This window comes from Macaca nemestrina, chromosome 2 (genome assembly GCF_043159975.1).
Source record: "Macaca nemestrina isolate mMacNem1 chromosome 2, mMacNem.hap1, whole genome shotgun sequence".
Lineage (NCBI taxonomy): Eukaryota > Metazoa > Chordata > Mammalia > Primates > Cercopithecidae > Macaca > Macaca nemestrina.
Genome location: NC_092126.1, coordinates 119,134,474 through 119,152,326, shown reverse-complemented (window position 1 = coordinate 119,152,326; position 17,853 = coordinate 119,134,474). Strand labels below are relative to the sequence as shown.

The 17,853-nt window shown below is 43.0% G+C and overlaps 1 protein-coding gene across 15 annotated transcripts in view; it reads left to right on the top strand.

The window, feature by feature from the left end:
* Window positions 1-17,853, top strand: part of LOC105482397 (ELKS/RAB6-interacting/CAST family member 2) — a 981,466-nt gene that overhangs the window by 873,796 nt on the left and 89,817 nt on the right. For 2 of the 15 annotated variants that reach the window (XR_011620093.1, XR_011620095.1), the window contains one exon: window positions 4,576-4,762. The exons of 12 other annotated variants lie outside the window; for them this stretch is intronic. The gene's annotated coding sequence lies outside the window, so the exon portion shown is untranslated. Of the gene's footprint in view, window positions 1-4,575; window positions 4,792-17,853 lie in introns of all 15 variants that reach the window. One more of the 15 variants, XR_011620094.1, reaches the window with a different exon arrangement.

Genomic DNA, 17,853 nt, shown 5'->3' with positions numbered 1-17,853 from the left:
TGATGTCCCAGCTCCAGTCAGCTGAATTCCCCTAATAGGCCTCTCCATCTCTCCAGGCATTAGAACTTGTAGAGAAAGAAACTGCTAGAATCCAAATCTTTTCACACAGTGAGGCCCCCAAACAGCCCAGCCTTCACACACAAGCCAGCCTGGTTCTCCTGACTGATTTGATCAGTACCTCAAGGTGCACAGTTGTCTGTGCTTGGAAGCAAAGCCTCATTGGAACCCCACTATTCTGGAACTCTTGGGCTGGTCTCAGCCAGCTGCCTGTGTGAAGATACAACTAATTAGCTCATGGAGAGGACAAACTAACTCAAAGCCCTTCTTCCCGGCCTAACAATGCTTATATTAATTCAATAAATTCTGTCTTCTCATTCAAACCAATCCTGAAGGAAGGACCTCTGCCAGCTCACACTTAATTACTGCTGGCATTTGAAAGCAAGTAAATGCCTTCCCTTGAAAAATATTCTATAAATCCATCACTTTTGCTTATTTTAAATGACTTCTCCCACATTTGTCCAAATAAGTGAAGCTTTACCATTTTTGGCTTTTTTCTGCAGAGTGAGTGAGTTTTAGGCATTTACTGGAAGGATCATTTCTGATGACACCAAACCTCTTCCACATTTTCAGCTTTGGGTTTTGAATCCAGGAAACCCAGCACTAACCTTAAAGTTCCATTTTCTTACTTGTGAAAGTGAGAAGCTGAGTACCCATGCTGGAACTCACCATATAGATAGATGCCTCACTGCTTTTCAGTTCTATGTTTCTCCTCCATGTCTTTTTCCTCTTGCCAATGTTTAGGTAAAATTATTTCTATTTGATACATTTTTCTTCACTCTGGTCCTTAATGGGTCAAGTCTTATGTGGCTTCACAGCCCTGACAGTGAGTAGTATTGCTATTTTGGAGTCAAGGTCTCGGTCTGTCGGCCAAGCTGGAGTGCAGTGGCACCATCAGGGCTCACTGCAGCCTTGACCTCCCAGGCTCAAGGATTCCTCCCACCTCAGCCTCAGCCTCCCAGATAGTTGGTACTACAGGCTCATGCCACCATGCCTGGCTACTTTTTGTGTTTTTTTGTAGAGATGGGATTTCACTATGTTTCCCAGGCTGGTATCTTGGAGTTTCTTTAAGTCAGTTCTCCTCAGGGAATATTTTATATGGCTCTTGTAAAGTTCTAAGAAGGGTGGTGGTTCCCTCAGTCTCACAACATAATACTACAAGGAATTATGTTTTTAAAGATGCTATCAGCAGTGGTTTTTAACCAGGAAATGGGGAACTGAGAAATGAGAGGGGATCTTGGCCCTCATCCCTGGTCATTTGTCAATGTCCACGGAGATTTTTGGTTGTCCCCAAATGAGGAGTGCTAATGGGTCATCTAGTGGGTAGAGGCCAGGAACATCCTACATTGCACAAAGCAGTCCTGATGACAAATCATTGTCTGGCTCAAAAGTTCAAGTGTCAAGGCTGAAAACCTTGAATTAGAGGAATTCTTGTTTTGTTTTTTGGTTTGTTTTTTGCTCTCCCTCAAGTCCTGGGATAAAGAAAAGAGAAAGAAATTGCCCCCATGTTGATGAGTGTAAGCGTCCTGATCCTGAGTTCTTACATCCCACATAGATCCAGGAATTGGAGAGCACCAGGGTACCAGCGAGCAGGGCAAAGTGCAGGGTGGAGGCAGATCTTCTGAGCTCCAACAGCTGTCTGAGCTCCAAGGAGAGACAACTTCGACCAAAGCAGAGGACCAAAAAGTTACAAGGATGTTTAGTTTGTGATAAAAATCATTTTGCAGATTAAAGTGCTTCCTCCTGCCCATAAAATGGTATGTTCTTTAAATAACTCAAAAACTAGAGGCATTTAACTGTCGCAAGCAGGAGGCAGGCCTCGGAGCCACAGTGGATTGATTCCATCCTCGAAAGGGAGCATACCCAAGCTATAGGTGGCGCTCTTCCTGCTTTCGCCAGTGTGTTTTTGCATAACCCGTATTTTCAATGCCCCTACTCGCAGCATGAAGGGATGGGGAATAGAGGGTGTTTGCTGGAACCAGTTTCTCCCTCCACATCTCTGGGCTCCATTCACCCTCACTTCCTTGGTAGAGCATGATGCCTGCTCAGCTTCCAGTCTTAACCTCCTGTCACTCCAAGTACAGTTAGGCAGAGGTCCCACAGGCCCTGCAAAAAGTGCCAGTGTCTCTCATTGGCTTTGATGGGATCATGTGCTCATCCTGAACCAATGCTTTGGTTAGGGGAGGAATGCTGGAAGCTGATTGGCTGTGGCCTAACTTAGGGCACACCCTCTGAGCTGCAGTGGAGCCTTTTGCCATGCAGGTGAATTAAATAAAAGTGGGGGCACGTGTGTGGCCTCAAAGGGAAATTGGGGTAAGAGAGTCACCCACACACCATTCGCTACATGGTGACTTTAAATTCTGTGGTGGAAAACTTAGGTCTTGCCCTAGCCTTGCTGTTAACACTAGCTGCTTGACTTCGGATAGCTTTATGACTCTCCCTGCCTTCTTTTCCTGTCTGCAACATGGAAATAATCATTCCATCAGAGTGGTTATAAAAAATCAAGGAGATATGGGAAGGATTGGGCAAACAAATAGTGATGGTGTAGATGGGAATGAATTCAGTTCAGCTTCTAGAGTCTCAAAGAATCTAGCCCAGCTACAACCCACCCCGCTAGTCCATGCCAGCCTTCGGAAGCCAGTGTCTAAATTTATCCCAGTTCTCATTGTTGCAGGTCAGTGTGGGAAATCTTCTGAGGTCAATGATTGAGGTAATTGACTTGCCGTATCTTGAAAAAGTCTCTGTTAAATGACATAATTGGTTTTAATTATGTAATTACAGCACTTAAAGTGTGGGGGTGAAAGGTTACTATTATATTTGGAAGTGAGATCCCCAAATGAAGCAAGGGTGTTTAGGCCAACGTGTCTTCGAATTTCTCATTTTATTTTTTCAGAAGGAAACCAGAGGGGGCTGGCCTTGGCCCTGGTGATTTGGGGATGATTATATTGCATGAGGTAGTGGCGGGGTTGATCGCGGCACCATAGGGACCTTTGTGAAGAGAAGGAAAGGGCTTCCGTAAAGACCTCTTTGCGATCTGAAGTTAATGAGCAGTGGGAACTCAACTGTCAGCAATTGAATCTGATTGGGCAGGGTAATTATATGATTGCCTCTGGTGTTTGCACATGCACGGGGATATTTTTATTGTAAAAACCTAATTGCTTACTTACTTGGTGGAGGGAAAACCTAAACAAATTTGTGTTGTCATAGGTTAAGAAGATATCCTTTCTTTGTCTCTAAAAACGCGGCTTGTTCTGGGTGAAGGTTTTGTTTCTTTTCGATTTCAATCAAGGATGTTGTTTGTAGGACTTGGATCATATGATAATATTCAAACAGAAAGCTACTTTGGACTATGTGTCTTTGGTCGATGACCACATGCTTTCTACCCAGTCTTAAGCCATCCTCTCCAGTGGTCTCTTTTGTAATGCAAAGGTAGCTAGAATCCTGGGGATTATTCAAGCTGCTGGGACAAACCCAAGGCTTTGGGGTTTTTTTGTTTTGTTTTTGTTTTTTTCTTCCACGTGGAGGCCCCTGACAAGATTGGCTTCATAAGCTATCTGGTTTCCCTTAGTTGCATAAGGCAAGTGGGAGGTATCATGTCTGTGACAGCCTTTTAGACGTCAACACCAAGGGTAAGAAGAACAAAGCGCTCCCCCTGCAATTTCTCAGGGACTTGGAGGAAAGGAAAGGGCAAAGCGGGCTCCCATATTGTGATACCAAACTGTGGTCCACCTTCTTGTCTGTTTCAACAATCTCCATGAGGATGGCATCTCCCTTACCCCTGATGCTGGTGTGCAGAAAAGATTGCTGCAATTGGGTCTATTCCATAGCAGTTCAACTCTGCATTATTTTTTTTTTCTCTCCTCTCATAGAAAAAAAAAGCTGTTTTCTAAGTTCTTTCGTTTCCTGAGATCCCACTGGCAGAGGTCAAAATGCAACTGGATTGTGGGCATTGGAGGAGCACCAGTTCCTCCTGTAATCAGGGCTGCAGACTCCAAAGCTGGGTGCTCTGGTTGGATGTAGGATTACAGGCTGCAGAATGGCTGAGAACAAAGGACTTTCAGCCCTTTGGACCAGCCATGCTCTCTGTCTCAGGAATCTTGCACGTGCTGACCCACCCCAGTCTTGGCTGGCTAACTCCATGGGTTCTCCAGGGTCAGTGTTACATGTCACTTCTTCCCAGGAAGCCTTCCCTGTTCACTCATCCCCAGTCTGGGTTGGCTGCCTTTGCTTTGTGCTCCATGGCACCTTTTAGGTTTCCTTACCTGCTGTCCTGTAACTGCCTGTCTCGTCTTTCTCCCACATACACCATAAGCTCCATGGGGGCAGGGCCTGTGTTCCTATTTGTCACTACAATATCTCCAGAGCCTGGCACCATGCTTAATGAATGTGTGTAGAATGACTGAATGAGGAGAGGAATGGTTGCTGGGTGTCCTAGGAACTGTGGTGTGTGCTGTCCTGGTTTCCCTGCCCTTGCTGTTAATACTGCTTTCTTGTTGCTTATAATTTTCATTGTCCCAGATGATCCAGCTCTGTCGGAGGCACGTAGGCACAGCCAAATCTCATGCTGTACATTGATCACCTGTCCAACCTTTGCCTAGAGTGGGAGCCCCCAGTTCCTTCGAGATCCAACATTACCTGTCTGTAAAGAAGAAGAGGAGGAGGGAGACAGCAGGGAGGATCCGGTGGCAGTTTAACACCAGAGCAGGTCCAATGTTTACTTTTACCCTTTTGGAGGTGGGTAACGGCAAATGCTGGGTGCTGGGTTTCAGAGAGACTCTGCATAATGAACTTGGATTTGGGGGCTCATATGTACTTTATATTTTGCTAGAGTGTGGGGGTTGCTATTTTTGTATTTAATTTACAGCCAGCCTGTTCCGTGATTTCCACCAGTGTAGAACAAGAATCTAGGTCCATCTTCCACGTGATGTAAATTGTTGTGTCAGCCTCATGGTGGCCACACACAGTGTTGTTTGGTTCTTGCTACACAGACAGAGAGGAAGGTTGGACATTTGTTGCTACTTAGTGACTATTATATTTACTATTTGCTTTTCAAGGCCATGATTTTCAATACTTTTTCTTGTTTTGATTTTGTGGCTTTTGATGTTTTGAATCCTCCTCTACCCCCCAGCCCAGCCCAGTTGACTTCTTAGACCATGAGATCCTGAGTAACTACTGAATGAATAGATGAGATTTCACTAGCCTTATATGATTTTGGGTATACCAAACCAGCTTCTTCCCTAAGCAGAATATGAACCTATGACTTTTCAGGCTTCAGGCCAGAGAGCTTCCTACTGAACCCCTACACCCCAAGCCATCATGGAGTTTGGACTATCTGTTGTTGATTGGCCTACAATCATGATTTCTGAGGAGATGGACATTGGTACATGGAAACCGAAGCCTCACATGTGACAGAAAAGAATAAACTCACAGAGACCACAGGGCATTAGCCTTATGCTTCTTGTGCAGCCGTGTGTACTCAACTTTCCTAGGTCTGACTTTTATTCTCCTCTGTTGGCTCTGAGTCTGTATTTACTTTGCATTCTTGAGTTGCATTTTTGCTTTGGCATAATAAGCACCTAAGTTGGAATCTTTGGGGGTTCCTCCTAGGAAGAGAGTTTGAATCTACTTTCTTTTATAGTAGATGTGTTCATCAATGTTGTGCACTTTGAACCAAACACAATGAGCCATGGTGAGTTTTATTCCTGACTTCTAAGGATATTGTAGTCTAATTTTCAGTTTTGGAATTGAACCAAGAGATGCCTCACCACCTCATATTCCTTCTGGATTGAGGCAGTATTATAATAACTGCCTACAGAAGTAAATCACATACTTTTGCAATAAAAATTTCTTTGAATGACACTTAATTTTATAATTAAACTTGGCAGTGCAGCCTCTGAAGTGTCTCATCTTGCCTAATCACAATGATCTATTTCTTTTCAGAGTGCTTCTGTATGCAATGATTAGTCCTTTTGTTATCATCACATTCTAGATTAAAACGAATAATTTTTAAAAAGAAAAAGAATAAAGGACTGCATTTTATATAAAATTCAAACCACTGATTATTTATGTTGTTTGTTTTAAAAATATTTTAACCAGTCATGGTGGCTGATGTCTGTAATCCCAGTGACTGAGGCTGAGGTGGGAGGATCACTTGAGGCCAGGAGTTGGAGACCGGCCTGAGCAACAAAAGAATAAAATAATTGGCCAGGCATGGTGGTGCATGCCTGTAGTTTCAGCTAATTAGGAGGCTGAGTCTGTAGGATCACTTGAGCCTAGAAGTTCAAGGCTGCACTGAGCCATGATCATGCCACTGCAGCCCAGCATGGGCGACAGAGCAAGACCCTGTCTCAAAAACAACCAACCAACCAAAAAAAAAAAAATTTTTTTTTGCATGGTTCTTCACTGATTGATTTATTCTACAAACAGATTTAAACAGGTTTTCTAAGTGCAGTGCCTTGAAGAGCAATTGGCATCCTAGCATCACCTGGAGACTTCTTAGTACTGTAAATTCTCAGACTTTGCCCAGACCTACTGAATCAGAATATCTGTAGGTGGATTCCAACAAGATGTGTTTAAATGGGCCTCTGGATGATTCTGATACACAGGAAAGTTTGAAAGCCACTGGTTTAGCATTCTGCCCGTCCATGATATGGGGGTATTAAAGGGAGAGTAACTACATATGGCCCTACCATCCAGCTCCTTGTGATCTGATCGAGGGCATAAGGCATAAATTCATCAGGCAGGTTGGCAGAGTGATCTTTACAAAGTGTAGGTTACATCATACACTCACTTCCTAAACCCCTCCGGGAAGTCCCCTTTGTACTTGTAATAAATGTAAATGCTTAGCTCAAGCCTACAAGGCCTGGCATGCTCCATCCCCTGACTACCTTCCAACCTCATCTGATGCTGTTCCCTCCCTCCCCCAGTGCTCTGCTGTGCTGCGCTGGCCTTCTTTCTCATCCTCAGACATGCCTGCTGAGTGTAGTGTCAGCAGGAACGTAGAGAAAGGGAAGTAGGGTAGAGAGAATTGTAAAGGTTAAATAAGAGACTTGGACACTGAAGTATTTTTTTCACATGATAAAATATTCCTAAGCTACTCTCTTCACTGGTTAATATTATTGATATATATATATAGATGTGCAATATATTAATAACATAGTCAATATTAATGGCCTCACCTTTAAGTCTTTCACAGGTCTCAGGTGTCCTTCTGCCCAGGACACGGTTTGAGGGGAGATTCTCTGTTGTTTTCCTGGTCCCTCATACACTGACTTCACACAGATCTGGCCCTCAAAAATTGTGGACAAATGGAAGAAGAGATTCTACAAATCCAAATGTCCTCACAATGCTAGCAAAGTCTGAAAGGATTCGCTGAATCATTAAGGATATATTAAAGTCATTTAGTTTCATCTAAGTGTAATGTATTTTCATTGCTTTCTCTCTCTGAGAGTCAGCCTGGCAGGCACAATGGGAACTGAATAAACGTGGCTGGAGAGACATGCTGGGGAGAATGAAATCATCTGTTTTGCACAAGAATATTGATGGAGTCAGTGAATGATTTTTACTGTCTTTATTCAAGTTTTAGAAAGGATGATGACCATATTCACTGGATTTTGTCTTTTTAAAAGATTATCTGTGAATGCCAGTTTCGATCTTTGGGATATCATGTATACCATGTGATTTGCGTATAAAGCAGCTACTCAGATTTTTATTGAATGTGAAAATATTGTATCTCAGGATTTTCTTCATAATGAGAAAGAGAGAAACACGTATTTCAAATATGATTTTTTAAAAAATTGAATTGGATTTGAGGCAAAGGGCTTCTTAAAGATTTAGGACTTCTGGGTCCAAGAACAAGGGCAATGGTTTTTGGACTTTTTGTCTTATTTTTGTTTTGACTATCTCTAGCTCTAACTTTCACCATAACAGGCTATTATTTTATAAATATAGTATCTCTGGTTTTAGACATTATTTGCTCATTGGGAAGCCTCTCATTTGAGATCCATAGAAGAGAGAAATCAGGGAGGTAGTGAAGGGGGAAATACTTCTTAAGGTCTCCCAGCTTCTCCTTACCTCGTAAAGATATCCCAGGATGAGGAGTAAGAATACCCTTACTACCTTAAACTCTGTGGATATATGAGGGAGCCCTTATTGTTAAGGAGATAGTAGTCTGCCCTGGTGAGTAGGAACAAGACAGACATGCCCTGTCCCACCCTCTGAGAACCCACAGCCAGAGGCTGGGCAGGATTTAGCAAATAACTACATTTTCACACTTTGAAACACACTCTGAAGGATGAGTACAGAAATGTAGGACAGCATAGAAAAGGGAAACAAGTCCCCTCTGGAGCCAGCAAGGAGAGACATGAGGTTGAGACTGTGAAATGAAAGATGATCAGGCATTCATTGGAGGTGAATGATGGCCTAGCTGTTAGGTTATGTTAGATTGTGGTGGCATGGGAAGGGGGGCAATGGAAAGTGTCCCTGGGGAGCTGGCATCATGTCCCGCAATAGCTAGGGTTCTGCCCACAGAGGCTACACAGCGGAGAACCTCCTGAGCAACACCACTATGGAGTGAACCCCAGCGGCAGAGCGCTTCTCCTGCAGAGACTGAGATTTCCAAGTGTCCACTAATAGTAGATGTACTATCCTAGCATGACATCAGCACCGTGGTACATGTTTCTGATTGTTTTCCTGGTTCCTCCAACTCTTATGGCGCCTCTGTCTGAGATACCTCCTTTTCCAGGCGGCCTCTACTGGTCTCCTCCTTGAGAGCCAAGCTGCCTGCAGTGGACAGTCACTATTCCATGGAAGGGTTTGTATGGTTTTTAGGGAAGGGTTGGGAGCATCTTCAGATAATCTTCCTAGAGAACTGCCTTCTCTCACTGTGCTCTGGATCCAGAGGCATCTTTCACAGGTCTCGCATGTCCTTCTGTCCAGGACACAGTTTGAGGGCAGGTTCTCTGTTGTTTTCTCGGTCCCTCCCACACTGACTTTGCACAAACCTGGCCCTCGAAAATTGTTGACAAAGGAAGGATGAGATTCTGCAAATCTAAATGCCCTCCCAATGCTAAGGCTAAATTTCAGGAATGTGAAATAAAAGATGCCTGATTCATTCATTTATCCATCCACCCATTCAGAAATAGTTACTGAGGACTTACTGTTTCACTGTACAGCAGAAACACAAAGCCTGGCTCATGGGAAGTTCCCAGTGGATGCTGGTTATTAAAAAGGAAGTGGAATACTTACTCTGGTATCTGGGTCCCTTTGTCTTCCTGTCCCATGGACTTTTCCAGAAGCCCTAATATTTGTTTGTTTGTTTGTTTGTTTGAGATAGGATCTCACTCTGTAGCCCAGTCTAGAGCACAGTGGTGTGAACATGGTTCACTGCAGCCTCGACCTCCTGCGTTCAAGGGAATCTCTTGCCTCAGCCTCCCAAAGTGCTGGGATTATAGGCATAAGCCACTGCACCCGACTCCCCGGCTTTTTATCCTTCTCTCATTTAGGAGTGATAGTCCAGGCTACCAGCTCTGAATGTGTCTGCTTCTCTTCAGAGGGGCAGAGCTCTCCCATAGGCAGGAAGCACTTATTTCCTGGACTTGTGGCATTTCAGAGTGCCGAAGGGACAGCTTGCTGGTTGTTTGCACACAACCAATGTGAATGTGAAATGACAGGGAGCAGCTGAACTTCAGGGCGGTCTGAGTAGCTTTTTAAACAATTAACAAATTAACGAAGATAGTCATTTGGAGCACCTCAGTTTCTACTTGCTGAGAAAGGCCTGACCTGTTTCTGAGGAGGACTTTTTTGATTAAAATAAAAGGACAATTTCTGTGGACATGAAGAATTTAAGCCTGGGGTCGCATGTGGAGCTTACAAGCCAATTCCGCCTAGATGGCATTTTGTTTGTCTCAGAGTGTTCCAAAAACCTGAAAATATAATATATGATTCTGGCTTTCTGGGTTTTTGGAAAAAAACAGATGATCTGGTTATAGTGAGCTATATTCTCACGAGATTGCCCCAGCAATCTCCTTTGTCCAGCCAGCCCTCTCAGTTTACTGGCCACCAATGTGGCCTTCCTCACATCTGCCTCACTTCCTTCGTTTGTGTTACCCCTGGCCCCTGTCTGCATGGTGTGTGAACCTGCTTTGGCCCTGCAGAAGAGGGCCTGTGGCGGGCTTGCCATGGCCAGCAGCAGGCATTAATGATGCCCAGATTTGCCTTCCAGCTCCTTGTCCAGATGCCACATGGCAGGACCAGTAGGAGCGACATCAGCAACTCATCACCCAGGTTGCCGATAAGAACTGCATGGGCACTTGCCCGAGCACTGCATTAGGGATTCTGACTTAATGGCTCTAGGTAAGGCGCAGAGGCCGTGTCCACACAGACAACTTCCGAAGGCCTGCACTGAGGCTTGTGCAGAGCTCCCCTGCTCTCTGGGACATGCGTTCTGCCCCCATCAACATTCTTCTAGGCTTCTAGTCCTCTTCCTGAATTGGTGTTGAGCATCACAAGCCACTGTCATCCACTAGAATCAGAGAGAAGCACACATGTCAAAAGAAGCTCTTAAAGGGGGTATAATGCAAAAAAAACAGAAATAATGTCTTGATCTGAAAATCCAAATAAATCAACAAAAAAATGGGACATGGGTGGTGGGGAGAAGATGGCAGACATGAATGTTTCCCCCATCTTCTGTATGGCGACAGAGAGGTACTTCTTTGGGTGGGGGTTCTTGAGGCCCACCTTGATGTGTGCTCTTAAAGGCAGCCTGTTATTTTTTTTCCAGGTCCTTATAATTGTATTTTCTTTACATCAACAAGTCAATAATTGTGCCAGATTATTTCTACTGCTTACCTCTTTTACATTTTTCTGGTAAGCCCTTTTAACCTGCCACGTATGTGTTTCATTGCATAAATTTGTTGCTCCCTTTCTTAGTTTTTGGTCTTTTCTTCTAGAGCATCTATTATACTCAGGTTCTCACTATGTAATGCCCATATCTATCATGTTGTCCCTTACAGATTACGTCTCTATATTCTGGGATAACTTCACAAGATTACAGCCTATTTTTCTGATGATATTTTCTAGAGTAGTGATTCAGCTCCTTGCTACTTTTTTTTTTTTTTTTTTTTTTTTCTGAGACTGAGTCTCGCTCTGTCGCCCAGGCTGGAGTGCAGTGGCACAATCTCGGCTTACTGCAAGCTCCGCCTCCCAGGTTCACACCATTCTTCTGCCTCAGCCTCCCGTGTAGCTGGGACTACAGGCGCCCGCCACCGCACCCAGCTAATTTTTTGTATTTTTAGTAGAGACGGGGTTTCACCATGTTAGCCAGGATGGTCTCGATCTCCTGACCTCATGATCTGCCCGTCTCAGCCTCCCAAAGTGCTGGGATTACAGGTGTGAGCCACCACGCCGGCCCGCTCCTTGCTACTTCTAATGCAGGCTTTGATTTCATTACTGCATTTTTCCTGGGTACTCAATAGTAGAAATTCCCTTCCATTTTCTGTCATGTCTATAGTCTTCTGCCTTGGTGCCTCACATGGGCTTTTTCACTGATAGGGAAACTGAGGCCCAGAGAGCGATATGATTTGTCAAATGTTATGTTGTTAGTTCCTGGTGAAAATGAAAGAACTTGGATCTTCTACCAGTCCAAGGCGCTATTCATCCACACAACTCAATTGTAAAGATCAACCTTGAGATGAAAATAAATAATTTGATAGCAAAAATTGTCATTATCTTCAACCTGATCAAAATGTTACACCTATTGAGTATGAATATTCCAACTGAGAATTTCTTACTATAGATGACTGTAGTCACTCTTCCTTTTCTATAGCGTAGCACTATTGATATAGTGCTGCTGTTTAAAACCTCCTGTTTAAAGGGAACAAATTCTACATTTTCCATGACTTAGCTCCTTATCTGTGGACTAAAGACCCTTGGGAGTCCTCGAATCTGCAAAAACACAAACACACACACACATAGTGAACCATGATCCAGAATAGAATGCCTCGTAAATACATGTGTGATTTCTCTGGTGTGTGCATAGCCACTACTATGAGTTCTAAAATTTAAAAACATTACTGAATTTAAATACATTAGCATTTCATAACATTACTGAATTCCTAGTAGCTTTTGATCATCAGGTATCAAGTTGTCTTCTCTGTCTTTATTTGCAGTCTCCATGCATCATAGAATGTGTTGCAGGGGACGTGAAAGAGTAGAGTAATGCTTCCAGTCAGGAATCAGGCTCTATCCTTAGAAAGATGTGGCTGTAAGCAAGCAACGTGGCTTCCCGAGGTCTCAGGCTTCTTCTGGTGCACAGGGGAGGTTATACTTATTAGTCATTTATTCAACAGCCATTTATTTGGAGAGAAATAAAATTACACTTAGGTGGAGGAGTCTGCAGAAGTCTTTGATGTTTAAAGGGAGTCCTTGTCAAAACTGTACTGCTCTTGACTTCCATGATAAATTTGAAGCCTGCTTGTGCCCTTCTTCAAGTAGCTGCCAATCCAAGGGAAAATCTATACTGCCCGATGGCTCTCACCAATGGCTATAGTGTTGGGACCGATCTGGCAAGCAGATGTCTGCGGTGGAAACTTTCTATTCTAGAATAGCTCCTTCTGAGGAAGAAGGGTTGGGTCAGAGAAGAATGTTCCCCAGACAACTTGCGCCTTTGTTAATCAATGCTGTGATTTTGGCTGCCCCTATAGCAGCCCCATCTTCCTGAAATCTTCAGTAAAAAGGCCATTCAACAAATACATCTGGCATTGGCTAGGATTTTTCTAGCTGCACTGTAACAGCGAGAAATTGGATTTAATCAGATTCAAAGGAATATTAAGACTCATTCCATAACAGTGGTGCCTCTCTGGAAGGGCTGTGGAAGGTAGGTAATCAAAAACCAGTTTCTTGAGCAAAGCTTGCAAACCAGTGCAAAAGAATCAAGTTGACTATGCAGGTGTCTGAAATGCTAGGGACATTTATCGAGCTCATTGGGACACATGTACTATGTTCAGTGCTTTAATGGAATAATCTAATTAGTCTTCATAGCAGCCTGCATAGTCAACACTAACGTTATGAGCATTTCATGGATGTGGAAACTTGAGAATTCAGCCACAAGCAACTTGTCCAAGGTCACACAGTGATTCCTCCTTCTTTAACTACTGGGCTGATAATATGGCCACACTACTGGTTGTGAGTCAATGAGCTATTATTTTCTTTGTTTCTTTAATTGGACAATGCAGTCCTTGTGCAGACATGCAGTTATTATAAGAAATGATAATTTGAGTCAATTTTAATAGATTTGGCAAAAGCTAGTATCTATATAATAGTAACAGAAACACTGAATTTGGTGAAAAAGACATTTGCAAGTTGTCTTCTCTATCCTCACTTGCAGCCTCCACGCATAATAGGATGTGTTGTAGGGGACGTGGAGGCCACGTGGAGGAGCAGAGTAATGCTCACAGTCAGGAATCAGGTTCTGTCATTAGCAAGATGCGACTGTAAGCAGGTGATGTGGCTTCCCAAGTTGTGGCTTCTTTTGGTGCATGGGGAAGGACATAGTTTAGTCATGTATTTAGGATCTATTATGTAAGCGGATGTGACAACAAACTCACTATCTCTTACTGAGATTGTAACACAAATAATCCTGATGTAATGTGATCTATTCTAGGAGCATGGTCTATATCTCTATGAGGGGCTAGGGTCACTGTAGGGTGCCAAGTCAGGCTTTCATCAGCACATGTTCATTGATGCTTACTCTGTTCCAGGCTCCATTCCAGGAGCTAGATGTTGCAAATACATTATATTTCAAAGAGTGGGGCCAGGGAGGCAGTGAACCAGTAACAAATAGGATGATTTCAGAAACTGGTAAGTTGCATGAAGAAAGATACAGTAGAGTTATTAAGGAGTCACTGGGAATGAGAAGAACTACCGAACTTAAGGTGACCCGAGAAGATTTTTCTGAGGAGGTAACACCAAGACAAGCCTTAGAAAATGAGAACTGTTTTCTAGGCTGGGTGGAAACTGGGTGGATTGGCCTTGATGTGTGAGGTTCTAAAATCATTCTTCTTTTTTTTTTGAGACGAAGTCTCACTCTGTCACCCAGTCTGGAGTGCAGTGGTGTGATCTCGGCTCACTGCAAGCTCCGTCTCCCAGGTTCACACCATTCTCCTGCCTCAGCCTCCCAAGTAGCTGGGATTACAGGCGCCCGCCACCACACCCAGCTAATTTTTTGTATTTTTAGTAGAGATGGGGTTTCAACATGTTAGTCAGGATGGTCTCGATCTCCTGACCTCGTGATCCGCCCACCTCAGCCTCCCAAAGTGCTCGGATTACAGGCGTGAGCCACCATGCCTGGCCAAATCATTCTTATTTTAACAGAGAAGTGCAGATATCAAGTACGTAATAACACTTCTTGGATTTCATTGAGATTTTTAAGTGACCAAGCACATGTTCAATTTTTCATAAATATTTCATAGGTACTTGAAGAGAATTCTCTCTTTGGGTGCATGTTCTTTGTATATTCTTTAGATGAAGCTTATAAATTACCTAATACATCTTCTAAATCTCCATTAATGTTTTAGCTGGTGACTGCTCAGTTTCTGAGAGATTAGCATTAAAATCCTCAAAATCATTATGGATTCGGTCATTTTTTGTCATGTCATCATCTAATGTTGTAGCTCCCGGTAGGTTGTTCTTATCTTTCATTAATAATCTCCTTCATCTCTACTAATGCTCTTGCTTTTACATTTCTGTTCATAAGTGCAAGTGCATATTTCTTCCAACCTTTTATTTTTAGCCTTTGTATGTCACTGGTCCATTTTCCATTTTAAAAGCAACATAAAACTAGATTTAATTTTTTTTACTGACTTTCTTTTATTTTCAGCGACAGGGTCTTGCTCGATAACCCCAGCTGGAGTGCATGGCATGATCACAGATCACTGTAACCTTGAACTCATGGGCTCAAGTGATCCTCTAGCCTCAGCCTCCCAAGTTCCTGGGACCACAGGCACATGCCACCATGCCAAGCTAATTTTGTTTTCTGTAGAGATGGGGTCTCACTATGTTGCCCAGGCCAGTCTTGAACTCCTGGGCTCAAGCAATCCTCCTGCCTCAGCTTCCCAAAATGCTAGGATTATAGATGTAAGCAATCACACCCAGCATCTCTGTCTTTTAATGGGTGAATTTAAGCTATTTATATTTATTGTAACTAATCTATTTGGACTTACTCTTCTTATTTTGCATGTTCTCTTATTATGGTTCCTTTTTTCACTTCTCCTTTTTTTCCCCACCTCTCCTTTAATGTCCTATTTGAATTGACTGTGCTTTCTTTATTTCTATTTTCCCCCTACTGGTTTGGAAGTTACATATTCTATTTCTCTGTTCTTAGTGGTCTTGATAGTATCTAAAGCACAATTTGGCAAGAACTCAGAAGCTTTTAATGGATCACCTTAGGTTAGTTTAAGGGCTTTCTCTAGTATCCTCACTCCCCAGTGGTTTTGTGTTTAATGCGGTGAGGTGTAAATGAAAGTGCAAAGCATGGTCACTATGATGATTGTATCATGGAGTGTGGATTTCCAACTTTCATTTGCTAAGACCTACACTTTATTGCCTGAGGCTGCCTGGTAATTTATAAACTGCCAAACTCTCATGGGTTATAGATAACATGGCAGTTTCTAAGCAAAGATCCACTTGGTTTCTTTAGTTGCCCTTCCCTTTGTCTGCATTTCAGCCCTTGTAAGTGATGATAAACATTAAATAGCTCCTGTAAAACTGTTGAATTGTCAGTTTTTAAACTGCATAAAACACTGACATTTTCATTAGATCCTGGCCCTGAGGAATGTCCGGCTTTCATCATAACAGATTTGTTTACTTCTGCAGAGAGCCTTAATGCGCTGCCTATGGGAGAAATCTTTCTGTCACCTGCTCTTAAATGGGAAAGTCTTTGTTCAGCCAAAGATTTTTGGAAAAGGATTTGCAAGAGGACTTTTTCACCTCCCTTTCTCTCCCCAACCATCTCCCAAAAGGGTAAGGGATGGGAATAGAATCTTTGAAGAGCTTTGGTACTGGACAGGAAAAATTTCAACCTAAAATAGTCCTGCAAAGTCCATTAGAGACAGAATGCTAAGGAGAAGCTATTAAACCACTATTTAGTTTCAGTGTCTCCTGTTAAAGATAAGCAAGTCATATCAATGTCTTTTTTACCTCAATCTTTTGGTTGACATTTAAACAGATATCTTGATTTTGGATTAATAAACTCTCTTGTGTATATTAGTGGGGAACATATTTTAAACTGCTGGGTCCTTCTAAGCAAGTTAATGAACCTTTCTGAGTTTTGGTTTTCTCATCTATAAAACTGAAATTATAAACTGACTTTTCAGAGTTAATATGAACATGAAGAGAGATAATATATGTGAAGTGCTCAGCACAGAACCTGGTTCTTAGTAGGGGACCATTCAATGACATTTGACAGTGATGATGAAGGTAGTGGTGGGAATTACGGTGGTGAAGATGAGAATGATTATGGTTGGGGGAGGGTAGTGTTAAGAGTGTTGATGGGATGGTGTTGAAGATAATGCTGCTGGTGGTGATAGGTGGGTTTTTGAAAAAGGCTGAGAAAGGTTATCATGTAATCAAAGAACTTGAGAAGAAGCAGAATTATCTGTAACTACCTGACTGGCCAGGCGCAGTGACTCATGCCTGTAATTCCAACATCAAATTTGGGAGGCCAAGGTTGGTGGATCACCTGAGGTAAGGAGTTTGAGACCAGTTCGGCCAAAATGGCGAAACCCCATCTCTACTAAAAATACAAAAAATTAACCATGTGTGGTGGCACAATGCCTGTAGTCCCAGCTACTCGGGAGGCTGAGATGGGAGAATCACATGAACCCAGGGTGCGGAGGTTGCAGTGAGCCAAGATCGCACCACTATACTCCAGCCTGGGTTACAGATCAAGACTCCATCTCAAATAATAATAATAATAATGATAATGATAATGATAAAACTACCTGCTCTATAATCCCCCAGTTTCTATTTGGGACTTCCAGCCACTAGGAGATTCTTTCTTAGCAAAATTCCATAATAGGCAGCAAACCACAAAAGCCCAGTTCATTCAGGCAATTGTGTTTTCAATCCTAGATTTGTCTTTTAAAAAGTTAAACAGTGTTATTCTGAATCATGTAATCCTGTTGCCATCTATCTTCATCCTAAAGAGACTTTAGGACAACGGACACTTTGATGTTCTTCTGTCTTTCCTTGAACATGTATCTGCCATCTCTTTGCCAACTCTTCTTTCTGTAGTCGTTTGCATATATAAGTAAGGAACTCAAAGAAGACAATACAAGAGAAAAAAAGGTGCCAACAGCAAGGGTGGGGAAGAATCGGAGTGTTGTGTCACAGAAGTAAAAGAGGGAGACAGTTCCAGGCACAGGAGGAAGGTCACAGCTTTAAGCATGAAAGTGAGGGTGAGGATGAAGAAGGCTGGGCAGGACCGTAACTTCTGGCACTGAAGGGTCACTGCTGGCATCTGACACAGTATCACTGGGATGGCGAAAGATGGAGAGTCGAGAAATACTTAAGAGACGAAGGGGTGAAGGCCACAGACATGGAGGAATGAGAGTGAGGAGGCTCCAGAGTAGAAAGACTTTTTAGACAGGGGAGAATGGGGCCTCTTTGTACAAAGACCAAGAGGAGGGAGCCAGAAGAGGTTGAGTCTTCAGATACAAAAGCAAGAGGATTCAGATATTTGACCCTGCAGGAAATGGGAGAGGTGTGAGGAGGAATTCATTGGCCCATAAAAGTACCTGC